The following is a 16,318-nucleotide window of genomic DNA, read 5'->3' on the forward strand; positions in this document are numbered from 1 at the left end:
GGGTCGATGTTTAGTGTCATAACTAAACAAGTCACATCTGTCATCTTCTATTTATTTGGAGCCTATGGTTAGTCACAACCTATTAACCCAGTCCCACATCCTCCAAGGGGAAATTAATCAAATCATCATGGTAGAAATGAGATTGACATGTCAGACACTGTTGACATTCCAACCAATAACATGAAGCCAAGAAAGCATTTAGTGGTTAGGACATATGTTCAGTCTGACGCAGAATCTACTCAGAAAATGCCCAAGCAGGCATAGACTTTGAATTTTCTATAAACAGTTGTAGGAGGAGGAGGGCCCGCTTGTTTGCTCCGGCTGCCCAGAACCTAAATAATCACACAGAAACTGTATTATATAAATCACTACTTGGCCCATTAGCTGAAAGGTGGGGGGTATGGCATGTCTTTTTGTCTGTGTGTTGCTTTTCTTGGTTAACGAATAAAGAAACTGCCTTGGTCTGTTGATAGGGCAGAACTTAGGTAAGCAGGAAGACAGACTGAATGCTGGGAGTAAGAGAGGCAGAGTGGGAGAGATGCCATGAATCCTCCACTACCAGAGTAAGACATGCCAAATCTTTGCCAGTAAGCCACTGCCATGTGGAGATACACAGATTAATAGAAATGGGTTAAATTAAGATGTAAAAGTTAATTAATAAGAAACTAGAGCTAATGAGCATCTGTAAGGAATTGTATTGATTAGATTAATTGAGGTAGAAAGACCCACTGTAATTGTGTGTGACACCATTCTATGCATTGGCATCCTAAGTTGAATAAAAAAACAGTTGAGTTGAGCAAAAGCATCCTTAACTCTCTGCTTCCTGACCGTGGATGCAACAGGATGAACCTTAGGGTCCAGTCACTGTGATTCCCACTGTGACGGACTATAACCTCAAACTGTGCAATAAAGCAAACCTTCCTTCTTAAGGTGGCTTCTTGTCAAGGTATCAAGACAAAAAAACTAATACAAGCCCTAAAACCAATAATTTGTTCTCATAGGAAGAGACAAGGGGTAGGGGTATAGCTAGGTGGCAGAACGCTTGCCTGGACGGCATGGAAGAGAGAGGCAGAGAAGAAGAAAGAGGAGCAGGAAGAGAGGCAAGGAGAAGAAACCAAGAATGGAGAAGAGAAGGAAGAGAAATAAGGAAGAAGGAGAGGGGTAGAAGAGAGACATGGAAGAAGGAAGTAAAGACACAGAGAAGCACATGTGAGGGGCAGGACAAACTGCTGCCCCAAGTCACAGACACCCAGGCTTTGTGAAGCGATCAAGGACTCTATCCCAGCACTTCAAATACACAGTGGTCCTAAGGACACACTGATTTGGGGCAGATCAAGAAAGAACATATTTCCTTGTCTGTGGCCATATCAGTCCAGGTTCGGCCTCCGTGGCCACACCTGCTTTCTCTCTGTATCTGTCTCCCAGGATCTCTCTCTCTAAGAAAATTACTAGTGTATATTAACTGTACAGATTAACGGGTTTTATTATGGCATTTTCATACATGTGTATAATACACTCTGGTCATATTCATGCTTGCTGCTGCCTTCTTTAATCCCCCTCTGTCCATTTCTGTCCCCAAATGAGCCCCTTCCGATTTTCCTTCTATTTAAGTCTAAATGTCACCTCTCTTATAATGATGCTTACTGATGGTTTTTAGGGTTCACTCAGATGACCAACAATAATCTCATCTCAAGACCCTCCTCCATTACACCTACACAGACCTTTTTTCCCAATAAGGTCACACTTAGAAGTTATAGAGCTGTCTTTGGGGACCCACTATGAGTCCACTACAACTTCCAGACCTAATTGGCTTTACTATAATAAAGATCTCGCGTATGGGTGACATATCTCCCACCTTAGGAGGTGCCGCATGAACATGTGGCCACCGAGGCCACATCAGTAAGAGGGATGGGAGTCCAGGGTCTCAGTTCCACAGCTTGAAATCAGCTCTCATCCATTCTGCTCCAGTCTGTCACCCAGCACTAGCCATAGGGGCACAACTGCAAGGAACCAACAGACATAAATGCTGTAGGCCCAGCCATGATAAGCTCAATGGAGGTCTGAGTCTCAGTCATTTGCCCTAAGGCAATGCCTGGTTCCAGAAAGTCACAAACTGAGACCACCCAGGACCACCCAGGAACAGACCATCCAAAGGAAATTCCTAACGTCCCAACCATTGTAGATAGGATCACCTAATGTCAGCCAATCAGGGGTCCCGAACCTTAGAAATCTCTCACCCCACCTCTATTATTATAAAAACCCAACCCCAACTGAGCTCAGGCCTCCCATCACTCCAATACAGTCCACACACATGGAGAGACTGAGTTTGCAAACTTGTGTAAGAATAAAGGCTCGCCGGGCGGTGGTGGCGCACGCCTTTAATCCCAGCACTTGGGAGGCAGAGGCAGGCGGATCTCTGTGAGTTCGAGACCAGCCTGGTCTATAAGAGCTAGTTCCAGGACAGGCTCCAAAACCACATAGAAATCCTGCCTCGAAAAACCAAAAAAAAAAAAGACTAAAGGCTCTTTGCTTTTACATAAAGGACTCAGTCTCCTAGTTGGTTTGGGGGAACTCCCGTGATCTGGGTGTAACAAATGCCACCTAGATGTTTGTGGAAGGCTGAGTAAGGATCCGGAGTCTACCATGAGGGAAAACAATGGCTTTTCTTGTTTAGCATCTTCTCAGTAAAGACTGCCCCTTCTCTATAGAGCTACCTTGCCTACCCCAGTTGGTTCCAGTTTCAAAGGTGACAGCATTATCTGGTCTGCCCAAAGTCAGGTATCAAAGTTTTCCTTTGGATGCTAAGAAAATAAAAGACATCGACTTCTCCTGTTACCAAGTGTGTAGCAAGCAGTCCTATCCTGTGCTAGTGCCCTGTTACAGGTTAAGAGCACAGTCCACCCATTCTCCCCTCACTTCAGGCTTCAGCTGCAGTTCAGGGGTGGCCTGCTCCAACCACACACTTCTCAGCAACTACTAAAAAGTCAGAGGTTTGGGAGCCAGAGGGGGAACTCAGTGCTTAAGAGTGCTTGCTGCTGTTACTGAAGACCAGGGCTCAGTTCCTAGAACCCACATGGTGACTCCCAACCATTCCTAATTCCAGGTCTAAAAAATAATAAAAAAAATAGAAAAAAATAGAAAATCAGGGCCAAAGGAAGAGACATGTGGAGTGATGTATGACCTAGGTGAATACCAGGCATCCATGTGGTGCACATACTTACATGTAGACAAAACGCTCATTTGTTTATTATTATTTATTTGTTAAAATAAAATACATTTGGAAAAAAACTTGACTTAGAGATGTCTGTGACCCACCAGGTTTTATAGCTACCTAAAACCTCACGGAATTCAGGAAAACTGTATGTGAGAAAGCAGTTTTAATACAACTAAGAGGAATAAATCCAGACCAAAGTGGGGAACATGTGGGGTGACGTCTAGGAAGGTTCCACACACAACAATCCATAGCCTCAGGATGGCTCAGCCTCCGGCCACATTGGCCTCTAAGTACCAGAGTGTGTGGGATTGCATTACATAAGCGGCTTGTGAGAGCCACTGGGCTCTCAGCTCCCAGGAGGTCCAGCTGGTATCACTTCCCACACTCTCTCACAGGTGGCCCTTGCACCCCAGCACGCCTGGATTGCTCACCCTCAGGCAATCTAAAGGCCAAGTGTGAGTCACCTCCTTGCTGTAAACTCAGGTGTGGTCCAGCAGGCAGCGATGAATTACAAAGACACTCCTATCTCCTGCTCAGGAAATTCCGAGGGCTTAGAAGCTTCCTCCAGAGAACCAGGGACAAAGGCCAGCCAAGTTCACTGTACAGGAGCTGGGGTGATAAAGCCTGCACACCTGCCCCCACATCACCTACCACACAGAGGAACCCACCTGTAAAAGGAGGGTGAAGCCAACAAAGAGAGATTGTGATACAGGAAGCCACTGGGGACAAGAGCAAGCCCTGACAACACCAGATCCTTTGTAGCCCTGCCTTTCCCATTTACAACTTCCGTAAATCCCAACAGTGACCTCAGCCAAAAAGAGTGGAATCCCTATCACTGCAAATGCAAAGAAGTTGGTAGCCAAGAGATGCAAAAGAGAAATTAGTTACCAGGCAATAATCTAAGAAACATAACAAATGAGGAATATAAAGCTATTATTCCAGAGGAAGCTAATAGCTGAGAAACTCACCTACGGTCCAGCTTTTTAAGCAATATACCAAAGCATGGGCTAACAAGAAACTGTTTCCAGGAAAGACAGCTAAGGAAGACTATACTGGCAGTGGATCTCAGCCCATGTGTTGCAACACCTTTGGGGGGATCTAACAACCCTTTCACTGAGGTAGCCTAAGACCATCGGAAAACACAGATATTTACATTACGATTCATAATAGTAGCAAAATTACAGTTATGAAGTAGCAACAAAAGTAATTTTATGCTTAGGGGTCACCACAGCATGAGGGACTGTATTAAAGGGTGGCAGCATTAGAAAAGGTGAGAACTCCTGGGCTAAACAGATGGCTCGGTGGCTAAGAGAACTCTGCACGATCATAAGGACTGGACTTGGGAAGCCAGACATCCTATGTACAGCTGCAACCCCTGCTCTAAGATGGGGGAACACAGGAGGATCATGGAAGTTCACTGGCTTCCACAAGCCCCACATTCAGGGAGAGACCCTGCCTCATAGGAATAGGTGGAGGGTAATACAGGAGGAAACCAACGCCTTCTATGGGCCTCGCTCATGGTCATACCTGCATATACACTCAACAGACACACAGATAGATACACACACACATACATACAAATGAATGAGTGAAACCCTTTTTAAAAGAAAGCTAGGTTTCCCTTCATCGTGATCTTGTCCACCCACACTTGTTCATATGATCCCTCTTCAATCTGTTCAATTGAACTCCAGGAACTCAGTCCAGTGCTGCACCTGCTTCCATCAGCTACTGGATGTGGGTTCTATGATGGCAATTAGGGCAGTCACTAATCTGATTAAAAGGGAAGGCCCTTCCAGACACTCTCTCCGCTATTGCTAGGAGTCTTAGCTAGGGTCATCCTTGTGGATTCCTGAGAATTTCTCTAACACTAGGTTTTTCCCTAATCCCATAATGGCTCCCTCTATAAGACATCTCTTTCATTGCTTTCCCCTCCATCCCTACCCCTTCTTGTTCCTTCTTGTTCCCATCCCCTAAGCCTTCCCTTCTTCCCCATCCCAGTTTACCCAGGAGATCTTAACTGCTTTCCTTTCTGGGGCCTCCCTGTGTGTCACTCTTAGGGTCCTCCCTTTTACCTACCTTCTCTGGGGTTGTGGACTGTAGCCTGGTTATCCTTTGCTTTACATCTAATATCCACTTACAAGTGAACACATACCGTGTTTGTCTTTTGGGGTCTGGATTACCTCACTTAGGACGTTTATATTTTGTTTTGTTTTTCTAGTTCTGTCCATCTGCCTGAAAATTTCAAGATGTCATTGTTTTTTACCACTGAGTAGTACTCCACTGTGTAAATGTGCCACCTTTTCTTTGTCTATTTTTGGATGAGGGGCATCTAGGTTGTTTCCAGGTTCTGGCCATTACAAAGAATGCTGCTATGGCCCAAGCTAGTGGGAGCTCACAGACTACAGACTGGCAGCTGAGGAACCTGCATGGGTCCAAACTAGAATGTGAGTGACAGTTATGTGGCTTGATCTGTTGGGGCATGGGCCCTGGCAGTGACACCAGGACATCCCAGGTGCATGAACTAGCTTTTTTGGAGCACATTCCCTATGGTAGGATACTTTGCTCAGCCTTGATAAAGGATGTGGGGAGGCTGGGCTTGGTCCTCCTCAAGTTGGTATGCCAGACTTTGTTGACTCCCCAAGGAAAGCCTTACCCCCCTTTGAGGAGTGGATTAGAGATGGGAAGGGGGGAGATGGGGAAGAGGCATGGGAAGGGGATGAAGGGGGAACTGGGGTTGGGATGCAAAATGATGTTGATTGCCTTGGCGGGTTACTTAGTCTAGGGTTAGTAACCCGCCTGGCAGTTCAGTTATTCCAGGGTCCCAGAGAGGCACTATCTGGAAGATATGAGCTGAGAGAGAGGAAGGAGGCTAAGCAGGGTTCTTGTCAAAGCCTCAGTTTATTAGAGACAGGGTACAGCTTATATAGGGTAAGGAGTTGGGGGATGGGCACAGGGGCCTGGGCTCTTGCCGCGTGGTTCACGTTGGTCACATGGTCCGTGTTGGTCACGTAGCCAGGAGGTTACCTTCAGTCAGGTCACCTAGGCCAGGAAGTCACGAGTTGATACACCTAGTTCTTTAGATAGTTTGGATGTGGGATGGATTCTGCTAACATTAACAGCCAATTTGGGTGTGGGGTAGGCTCTGTCAATAAAACGATTCCTAACACAATTAGGGGTGTGGGGTTCTCTGCAGACTCCCCAGGGTGATGGTTCCTGTAATGATTTTAGGAGGAAATTGGCTCCTGACAAAATGAAAAGTAAATTTTTTAATAAAAAAAAAAGGAAAGCTAAGAACAAGAAGTACAAGACAAGAAACGGGCTCTTTCTCTCTGCTTCAAGGCAATTTCCATTATTTTCAAAGGAGGCATAAAACTATGGGCTGAGTCACCAAACTCCAACAATGCGTACCGATTTTTTTAAACAAAACCAGCACTATCCAATTCTCTTTTTTTGTTTTTGTTTTTCTTTCTTTTCTTTTTTTTGGGGGGGGCGGAGGGGGATGGGTTCGAGACAGGGCTTCTCTGTAGCTTTGGAGCCTGTCCTGGAACTAGCTCTCATAGGCCAAGATGGTCTCAAACTCGAACTCACCAGATCCACCTGCCTCTGCCTCCTGAGTGCTGGGATTAAAGGTGTGTGCCACCACCACCCAGCAGCACTGTCCTATTCTAAATATTAATTATGTCCCCTGAAGCAAGTGGGAAGGTGTACTTCACTGAGTGGAAAGTGGAAGGCAATGGTGGCTGATCTCACAGGGACATTTCCACCTCTCGAACGCTGGAACCACTGCTTTCCACAGCAGGTGTGTGGTTGACCCTCAGAGCCATTGGAATTCAAGTCCTAAGTTAACACTGGGGACCACAGTCTCCCTGACCTGCAGAAACTGGGTATCACCATCCACTAACTCCTGGAGAAGGCACAATTGCTCCAAGAGCCCGTTTCAGGACATCATCAGAGTCCTCAATCCAGATAGCTGATCTGAACAGAGGTGGCCTAGACCACAGGAGGCAGAGCTCATGGTCCAAAGTTTGTCAACATGTAGAAATTCCTTTCCATAGATTCTCCCAATTCACACTACCCAGGTACACTCATTCGAATCCCAGATAACCCTCATTTAATCCAAATTCTTCAGTACGCATTTCAAAATATTCGGGAGTTGGGGGAGTTAAGTAGCCACAACTGTAAATTAATCATTTTTATTACACTTCTTTTTTTGGTTACCAGGGGTTGGGAAAGGACACATGAGTTTGAAGGCAGTGATGTCACCATCTATGAGAACATAACAATGGACAGAGGTCATGGAACCTTTCCCCCACCCATAGGTTGTAGGGCACCAGCAGCGAGCCCTAAATGGAGGAGTGATCATGTGTTATAGTAAGTTCATTGACTGCTCAATGCTCGTCCCTCCCTGGTGTAGGATGGCGACAGATGGGGAGAATGCATGAGAGCTTCAAGCTGGGGACGAGGAAGCCACTTTTTGCTCAGTTTTGCTGAATCTAGACATACGGTTTTTGTCTTTAAGTTATCTATTTGACTGGCTTATTTTTAAGGATGAGGTTGGTTGATGTTAGGGGGCACTCTCCTTTATCGTTTAGGGGAGGACTCCCTCCTTCCCTGTCTTCCATTCCCATTGTCGGGTCTCAAGCCTGCACCCACATTTCTCACTCTTTCCCACCTGCATCCCTACACTTGCTGACTTCACTGAGTCAAGTTCCATCTTCATTTCAGCTTCCAGGGTAGTCACCCCCACAGTGACCTCCCTCCTCTGGCTCATCTATTGGATTAGATTTAGCTAACAAACTACGACTTTTAGTTCAAAAAGTCCTTTTTGGATCTTTAGTTCTTCAATTTCTCTGTCTCTGTCTCTCTCTATGTGGTGTGTGTGTGTGTGTGTGTGTGTGTGTGTGTGTGTGTGTGTGTGTAAATATAGGCCCACAAGTGCCACAGTGTAAAGGTCATATATGTGGAGATCAGAAAACAAACTCACTATCGGTCCTTGCCATCTGTGTTGTTTGAGACAGAATCTCTTTCTTATCCTTCCGCAGTCTACACCAGACTGGCTGTCCTTGTACATCTAGGAATTCTCCTGACTCAGCCTCCTGTCTCCGTAGCCCTTTTTTGATTTCTTGAAATAGGGTTTTATTATGTAGCACAGGCTGGCTCTTACTCACTGTGCTGCTCTTCTGGTTTGCTTTCTGTTTCTGTGGCAAACACCACAGTCAAAAGAAACTTATGGGGGTTATATTGGTCACAGATCTCTAAAGGAACAAAACTGACTGTAGTGAGCTGGACAGGATCCCTGTTACAAGATGGCCCCGACATCCTGTCTTGTTGGAAATAAACAACTCCATATTTGGCTAAGCCTTTGAGAGCTGCGTGTCCCCTGCTTCCCGCATGCAAGGTGGTTAAGGGTCCTTGGGCCTATCCTGATGCAGTCTGGTGGCAGCTGTTGGTGGCAGCCAATCACAGGGCGACCCGTGTGCCAATTTCCATATATAAGCAGCTGCCTTAGTGCGCTCGGGCCCCCTTTGCTTCATGCTCTCTCTCAACCAAGGGCACTCCAATAAAGCGTGATCTGAGAAGAATCCTTGTGTGGTGGTTGTTCTTTCTTGCTGGTCAAGAAGTCCGCTGCAGCTGGTGCCGAAACCCCGGGAACTTTGGTCGCCAGGCGAGGGGCCGAAGAGGATTCAGAACTCAACACGCGGAGTGGTGACGTCGGTAAGTCTTTCCAAGTATGCTGATTGCAGTCAACGGGTGCACCAAATAATCCTCAAGGTAAAGATTGGGGATCCGCAACAAAAAGCGGGTTTTCTGCTCTCGCCGGTAGAAGGGAGAGTGGAAGTAATAGAGCTGCGACCAAAGCAGACGGTTTAAAGTATCCTCAAGGTAAAGATTGGGGATCCGCAACAAAAAGCGGGTTTTCTGCTCTTGCCGGTAGAAGAAGGGAGAGTGGAGGTAATAGGGCCGTGGACTATAGCGGACGGATAAAAGTGAAAGTATAGCCACGACCAAAGTGGAAGGTTTAAAATGAAACTAAAAGGAAGAATGGGATTTTAGAATGGGCGCTTCAACAACACACCTGATTTTTCTAGCTCTTAATGAGCTGTTACAGAGCGCTTTGGAGAGGTTTTTGGCTGAAGGTGACACAGTTGCACCTTGGTTTGCCGCCTCTGGCAATCTTAATGTGTCATCCTGGGACAGGCTTGGTAGAGATCTGGATTTTGCTGCTGAACAAGATATGCTAAGGAAGGGAATTATATTCTTAGGGTTCGAGTTACCGAGGCCTCCAGATTTTGTAGAATGTGAACAGCTGTGGCTCCAAGGCCAAGCAGCACTGAGGGTCTGCAAAGCTACAAACACGGGACCTGCCTTGAGGACCGACAAGGCTAGAACGCTAGGCCACTCCCAGCGTGGGCCTCAGGGCATAGAAGCACAGCAGGACCAGTTTAAATGGTCGGGCCCAGCTGCTCTGCTCAGCCACGCCTCCAACAAGGCTGAGCACATGTTCTTGTGGTTAAACAACTTTGTATTTAGGCCCAAAAGGGGTATTGCTAAGTTTTGAGGTAGATATTTGCCTAATTTTTAAAAATAGACATGATGGGAGATTCCCAATGCTGGGGAAACTTTCACTCGGGTCTAGGGATGGCGCGGGGCCCCCAGGTGGCTCGCTGGAGGCCGTCCTTGCTGAGGTCATGCACACATGGCCTTGGTTGGCGGGGGAGGAGTTCGACCCCAAATGACCAGGAAAAAGAATTTTTTTTTTTTGTTTTTGTTTTTCGAGACAGGGTTTCTCTGTGGTTTTGGAGCCTGTCCTGGAACTAGCTCTTGTATACCAGGCTGGTCTCGAACTCACAGAGATCCGCCTGCCTCTGCCTCCCGAGTGCTGGGATTAAAGGTGTGCGCCACCACCGCCTGGCAGGAAAAAGAATTTTTAAGAAAAGAGGCCACAGCCCTATGATCAGGGAGGGTCATAAATTCCAAAAATCCAGTGGTGGTCGCAGGAGGACAGCTCCCTGCCTCGGGACCACTCCCAAGGTCATAATCAGCTAGTTCCTAAAACAGTAGTACCTGCAGGGGGAAACTCCCTGTTTCTCAAGATTATTCTCAAGATATGGTCTGGCTTTCTCTTGGGCTAGTTCCTAAAACAGTACAATGATAATCTCACTGGGGAGACTCACTGTTTATTGGGATTGTTACCAGGATTGCAGTCTGGTTTTGTCTTCAGCTAGTTCCTGATGCAGGGTCGCTGAACATCAGGCTAGTCCTGGATTTTTGGTTCTTCTCTTCCTGCTGGGAGAGTCTGGTTTGTTCAGGTTTTTCAATACGATGTGTGATCCAAAGATGACTGTGTCAGTTTACACACTTCCAGCAATGGAGTTTTTTCTTTACCCACATTTTCTTAGGCATAAATTGTTAGCAATAATTTTTAATCTTGGTCATTTCTACAAGGATAAGGTAAAATCTCAGAATTTTCATTTGCATTTCCCTGAGGGCTAAAGGATGTTATGTTTAAACATTTTTTAGGTGTCTCTCAGTCATTTTTAAGCTCGTCTGTTGAGAATTTTTAGTTTGGGTCTGCAACAAATATTTTTATTGGATTAATTTTTAATAACTAATTTCCTGAGTTCTTCATATATTTTTTAAAATGGGTGAAAAAGTGGTCTGACAATATTGACTATGATCAATGTTTCTTATACTAAATAATAGATTCATTGATAATTTTAAGATTGATTCCTGGACAATTATGTTTGCTCAATTCAAAGGCAAAAACAATAATCTTTTCCCAGATGATCATTGCTACAGTTCACACAACTGTATTTTACTAATGTTATAGCAAAAAAATCCCTTAAAGGATTTTATGCTAAATTTTACAAATGGCTCTTCTAATGGAAGAACTGCATATATGGCTAATAAAAAAAAATTGTGGAGCATAACAAGGCTCCTTCAAAGCAGCTCATAAAAGTTGCCAACAGATCCTGATGCAAACGGATCTGACGTGATAACACCAAGCTAAACTTTGCTAGGGCAAGGTGGAAAAGCCCTTGCAATGCATTATGAAAAAACCCGACCTATATATATTTGGGGTCGAGGATATGTTTATGCTTTTTTCCCAAAAAGAAAATAAAAGCTGGATATGATGTTGAGGCTGCAGATGCCCACAGAGGAGTTCCAGAGGTGACTGGGGAGAGGTCCTTGGTCCTGTCTTCCCTGCCCCCAAGGAGAGGAGTGCCTGATAACAGAACCTGCTACCCCACTCTGCAGGGTGTCATTCTGCCTCAAGAGTCCAGGGAGACCTGGCTGAGATAAGTGCCAGGATGTGCTCCAGATAGCTGAATCCAGCTCACCTCACTCAGAAATCCCACCTGCCCTGAAGCACTAATGCTGAGCTCCTTCTGCAGTTTGAATTCTGGTTTGCTTTGAAACTAAGATGCAGACTAAACATCTAACAGTTTTAATCTTTGGGACACAGAACTCATTTTAATTAAAATATTAACCCCTCTTCACTTAGGAAGGGGAAAGATTGGGGTTCCTGTCACTGTTGCTCAGAGACTGGAACTGGTGGTATTTAATAACAACAATGTATGTCATTGTGCTCTTACTGCAATTGATCTAATGATATTTGTAACTGCTTATAGATGTTGGGAAAGGTTTGACATACGCTGTAGAATGTTTGGGTTTAATGCATATGCTAAGAATTTTAGATTTTGATCCCTTTTACACTGCCCTAATTGTTGGCAGGCAGCACACGTAATTTTATATGGAGTAGGCATTTAGGAAGGAGATATACCAAAGGCCAGACTAAAGGTGAATACTGGGTTTGGAAAATGCCCTTTCTTCTTGTCTGGAGATGGAGTTATTGGTGCCCAAAATTATATCATTATATCTTTTATTTGAGGAGCTCCTCACAGTCTTTCCATTAATGATTGACACAGGGGCCCAATGACAGGAGATATTGTGGAGCCCTCGCCTGAACAACACACCATACAGAGGTTGTAGAAACCAGCTCAACATACCATGGTACCAGGCACAAGAATTGCACTCCACATGGCCTAAGACAGGGTGCCCTGTGATCTGCTTACTTTAAATCTCGCTAGATACCTTTTATTTGAAGAGCTCCAAGGATGGGTGACTTGTGGCAAGACATCCCCCAACCTAAGACAGGATACTGGGAATCCTAGGACGGGTAAGGGGGGAAAAAGGCCTGGTCCCCACTCGACCTAAATATCATAAGGCACCCCTCTGTTCCCAGGAGAGGTAAATTGCTTCACCATTCAAGAGAAGGGTCTCTCCTTGTCCCAGTCCCTTCTCCTTTAGATCTGACACCATGGTTGGACTCTGACCTGATGCCCTCCACTTAATAGCTGCTTGTCTTTATAAAAGAAAGGGGGAACTGTAGTGAGCCGGACAGGATCGCTGTTACAAGATGGCGCCGACATCCTGTCTTGTTGGAAATAAACAACTCCATATTTGGCTAAGCCTTTGAGAGCTGCGTGTCCCCTGCTTCCCGCATGCAAGGTGGTTAAGGGTCCTTGGGCCTATCCTGATGCAGTCTGGTGGCAGCTGTTGGTGGCAGCCAATCACAGGGCGACCCGTGTGCCAATTTCCATATATAAGCAGCTGCCTTAGTGCGCTCGGGCCCCCTTTGCTTCATGCTCTCTCTCAACCAAGGGCACTCCAATAAAGCGTGATCTGAGAAGAATCCTTGTGTGGTGGTTGTTCTTTCTTGCTGGTCAAGAAGTCCGCTGCAGCTGGTGCCGAAACCCCGGGAACTTTGGTCGCCAGGCGAGGGGCCGAAGAGGATTCAGAACTCAACACGCGGAGTGGTGACGTCGGTAAGTCTTTCCAAGTATGCTGATTGCAGTCAACGGGTGCACCAAATAATCCTCAAGGTAAAGATTGGGGATCCGCAACAAAAAGCGGGTTTTCTGCTCTCGCCGGTAGAAGGGAGAGTGGAAGTAATAGAGCTGCGACCAAAGCAGACGGTTTAAAGTATCCTCAAGGTAAAGATTGGGGATCCACAACAAAAAGCGGGTTTTCTGCTCTTGCCGGTAGAAGAAGGGAGAGTGGAGGTAATAGGGCCGTGGACTATAGCGGACGGATAAAAGTGAAAGTATAGCCACGACCAAAGTGGAAGGTTTAAAATGAAACTAAAAGGAAGAATGGGATTTTAGAATGGGCGCTTCAACAACACACCTGATTTTTCTAGCTCTTAATGAGCTGTTACAGAGCGCTTTGGAGAGGTTTTTGGCTGAAGGTGACACAGTTGCACCTTGGTTTGCCGCCTCTGGCAATCTTAATGTGTCATCCTGGGACAGGCTTGGTAGAGATCTGGATTTTGCTGCTGAACAAGATATGCTAAGGAAGGGAATTATATTCTTAGGGTTCGAGTTACCGAGGCCTCCAGATTTTGTAGAATGTGAACAGCTGTGGCTCCAAGGCCAAGCAGCACTGAGGGTCTGCAAAGCTACAAACACGGGACCTGCCTTGAGGACCGACAAGGCTAGAACGCTAGGCCACTCCCAGCGTGGGCCTCAGGGCATAGAAGCACAGCAGGACCAGTTTAAATGGTCGGGCCCAGCTGCTCTGCTCAGCCACGCCTCCAACAAGGCTGAGCACATGTTCTTGTGGTTAAACAACTTTGTATTTAGGCCCAAAAGGGGTATTGCTAAGTTTTGAGGTAGATATTTGCCTAATTTTTAAAAATAGACATGATGGGAGATTCCCAATGCTGGGGAAACTTTCACTCGGGTCTAGGGATGGCGCGGGGCCCCCAGGTGGCTCGCTGGAGGCCGTCCTTGCTGAGGTCATGCACACATGGCCTTGGTTGGCGGGGGAGGAGTTCGACCCCAAATGACCAGGAAAAAGAATTTTTTTTTTTGTTTTTGTTTTTCGAGACAGGGTTTCTCTGTGGTTTTGGAGCCTGTCCTGGAACTAGCTCTTGTATACCAGGCTGGTCTCGAACTCACAGAGATCCGCCTGCCTCTGCCTCCCGAGTGCTGGGATTAAAGGTGTGCGCCACCACCGCCTGGCAGGAAAAAGAATTTTTAAGAAAAGAGGCCACAGCCCTATGATCAGGGAGGGTCATAAATTCCAAAAATCCAGTGGTGGTCGCAGGAGGACAGCTCCCTGCCTCGGGACCACTCCCAAGGTCATAATCAGCTAGTTCCTAAAACAGTAGTACCTGCAGGGGGAAACTCCCTGTTTCTCAAGATTATTCTCAAGATATGGTCTGGCTTTCTCTTGGGCTAGTTCCTAAAACAGTACAATGATAATCTCACTGGGGAGACTCACTGTTTATTGGGATTGTTACCAGGATTGCAGTCTGGTTTTGTCTTCAGCTAGTTCCTGATGCAGGGTCGCTGAACATCAGGCTAGTCCTGGATTTTTGGTTCTTCTCTTCCTGCTGGGAGAGTCTGGTTTGTTCAGGTTTTTCAATACGATGTGTGATCCAAAGATGACTGTGTCAGTTTACACACTTCCAGCAATGGAGTTTTTTCTTTACCCACATTTTCTTAGGCATAAATTGTTAGCAATAATTTTTAATCTTGGTCATTTCTACAAGGATAAGGTAAAATCTCAGAATTTTCATTTGCATTTCCCTGAGGGCTAAAGGATGTTATGTTTAAACATTTTTTAGGTGTCTCTCAGTCATTTTTAAGCTCGTCTGTTGAGAATTTTTAGTTTGGGTCTGCAACAAATATTTTTATTGGATTAATTTTTAATAACTAATTTCCTGAGTTCTTCATATATTTTTTAAAATGGGTGAAAAAGTGGTCTGACAATATTGACTATGATCAATGTTTCTTATACTAAATAATAGATTCATTGATAATTTTAAGATTGATTCCTGGACAATTATGTTTGCTCAATTCAAAGGCAAAAACAATAATCTTTTCCCAGATGATCATTGCTACAGTTCACACAACTGTATTTTACTAATGTTATAGCAAAAAAATCCCTTAAAGGATTTTATGCTAAATTTTACAAATGGCTCTTCTAATGGAAGAACTGCATATATGGCTAATAAAAAAAAATTGTGGAGCATAACAAGGCTCCTTCAAAGCAGCTCATAAAAGTTGCCAACAGATCCTGATGCAAACGGATCTGACGTGATAACACCAAGCTAAACTTTGCTAGGGCAAGGTGGAAAAGCCCTTGCAATGCATTATGAAAAAACCCGACCTATATATATTTGGGGTCGAGGATATGTTTATGCTTTTTTCCCAAAAAGAAAATAAAAGCTGGATATGATGTTGAGGCTGCAGATGCCCACAGAGGAGTTCCAGAGGTGACTGGGGAGAGGTCCTTGGTCCTGTCTTCCCTGCCCCCAAGGAGAGGAGTGCCTGATAACAGAACCTGCTACCCCACTCTGCAGGGTGTCATTCTGCCTCAAGAGTCCAGGGAGACCTGGCTGAGATAAGTGCCAGGATGTGCTCCAGATAGCTGAATCCAGCTCACCTCACTCAGAAATCCCACCTGCCCTGAAGCACTAATGCTGAGCTCCTTCTGCAGTTTGAATTCTGGTTTGCTTTGAAACTAAGATGCAGACTAAACATCTAACAGTTTTAATCTTTGGGACACAGAACTCATTTTAATTAAAATATTAACCCCTCTTCACTTAGGAAGGGGAAAGATTGGGGTTCCTGTCACTGTTGCTCAGAGACTGGAACTGGTGGTATTTAATAACAACAATGTATGTCATTGTGCTCTTACTGCAATTGATCTAATGATATTTGTAACTGCTTATAGATGTTGGGAAAGGTTTGACATACGCTGTAGAATGTTTGGGTTTAATGCATATGCTAAGAATTTTAGATTTTGATCCCTTTTACACTGCCCTAATTGTTGGCAGGCAGCACACGTAATTTTATATGGAGTAGGCATTTAGGAAGGAGATATACCAAAGGCCAGACTAAAGGTGAATACTGGGTTTGGAAAATGCCCTTTCTTCTTGTCTGGAGATGGAGTTATTGGTGCCCAAAATTATATCATTATATCTTTTATTTGAGGAGCTCCTCACAGTCTTTCCATTAATGATTGACACAGGGGCCCAATGACAGGAGATATTGTGGAGCCCTCGCCTGAACAACACACCATACAGAGGTT

This window comes from Microtus oregoni, unplaced genomic scaffold, assembly GCF_018167655.1.
Source record: "Microtus oregoni isolate MIOR12 unplaced genomic scaffold, Mior012 000033F_ref0000390, whole genome shotgun sequence".
Taxonomy (NCBI): domain Eukaryota; kingdom Metazoa; phylum Chordata; class Mammalia; order Rodentia; family Cricetidae; genus Microtus; species Microtus oregoni.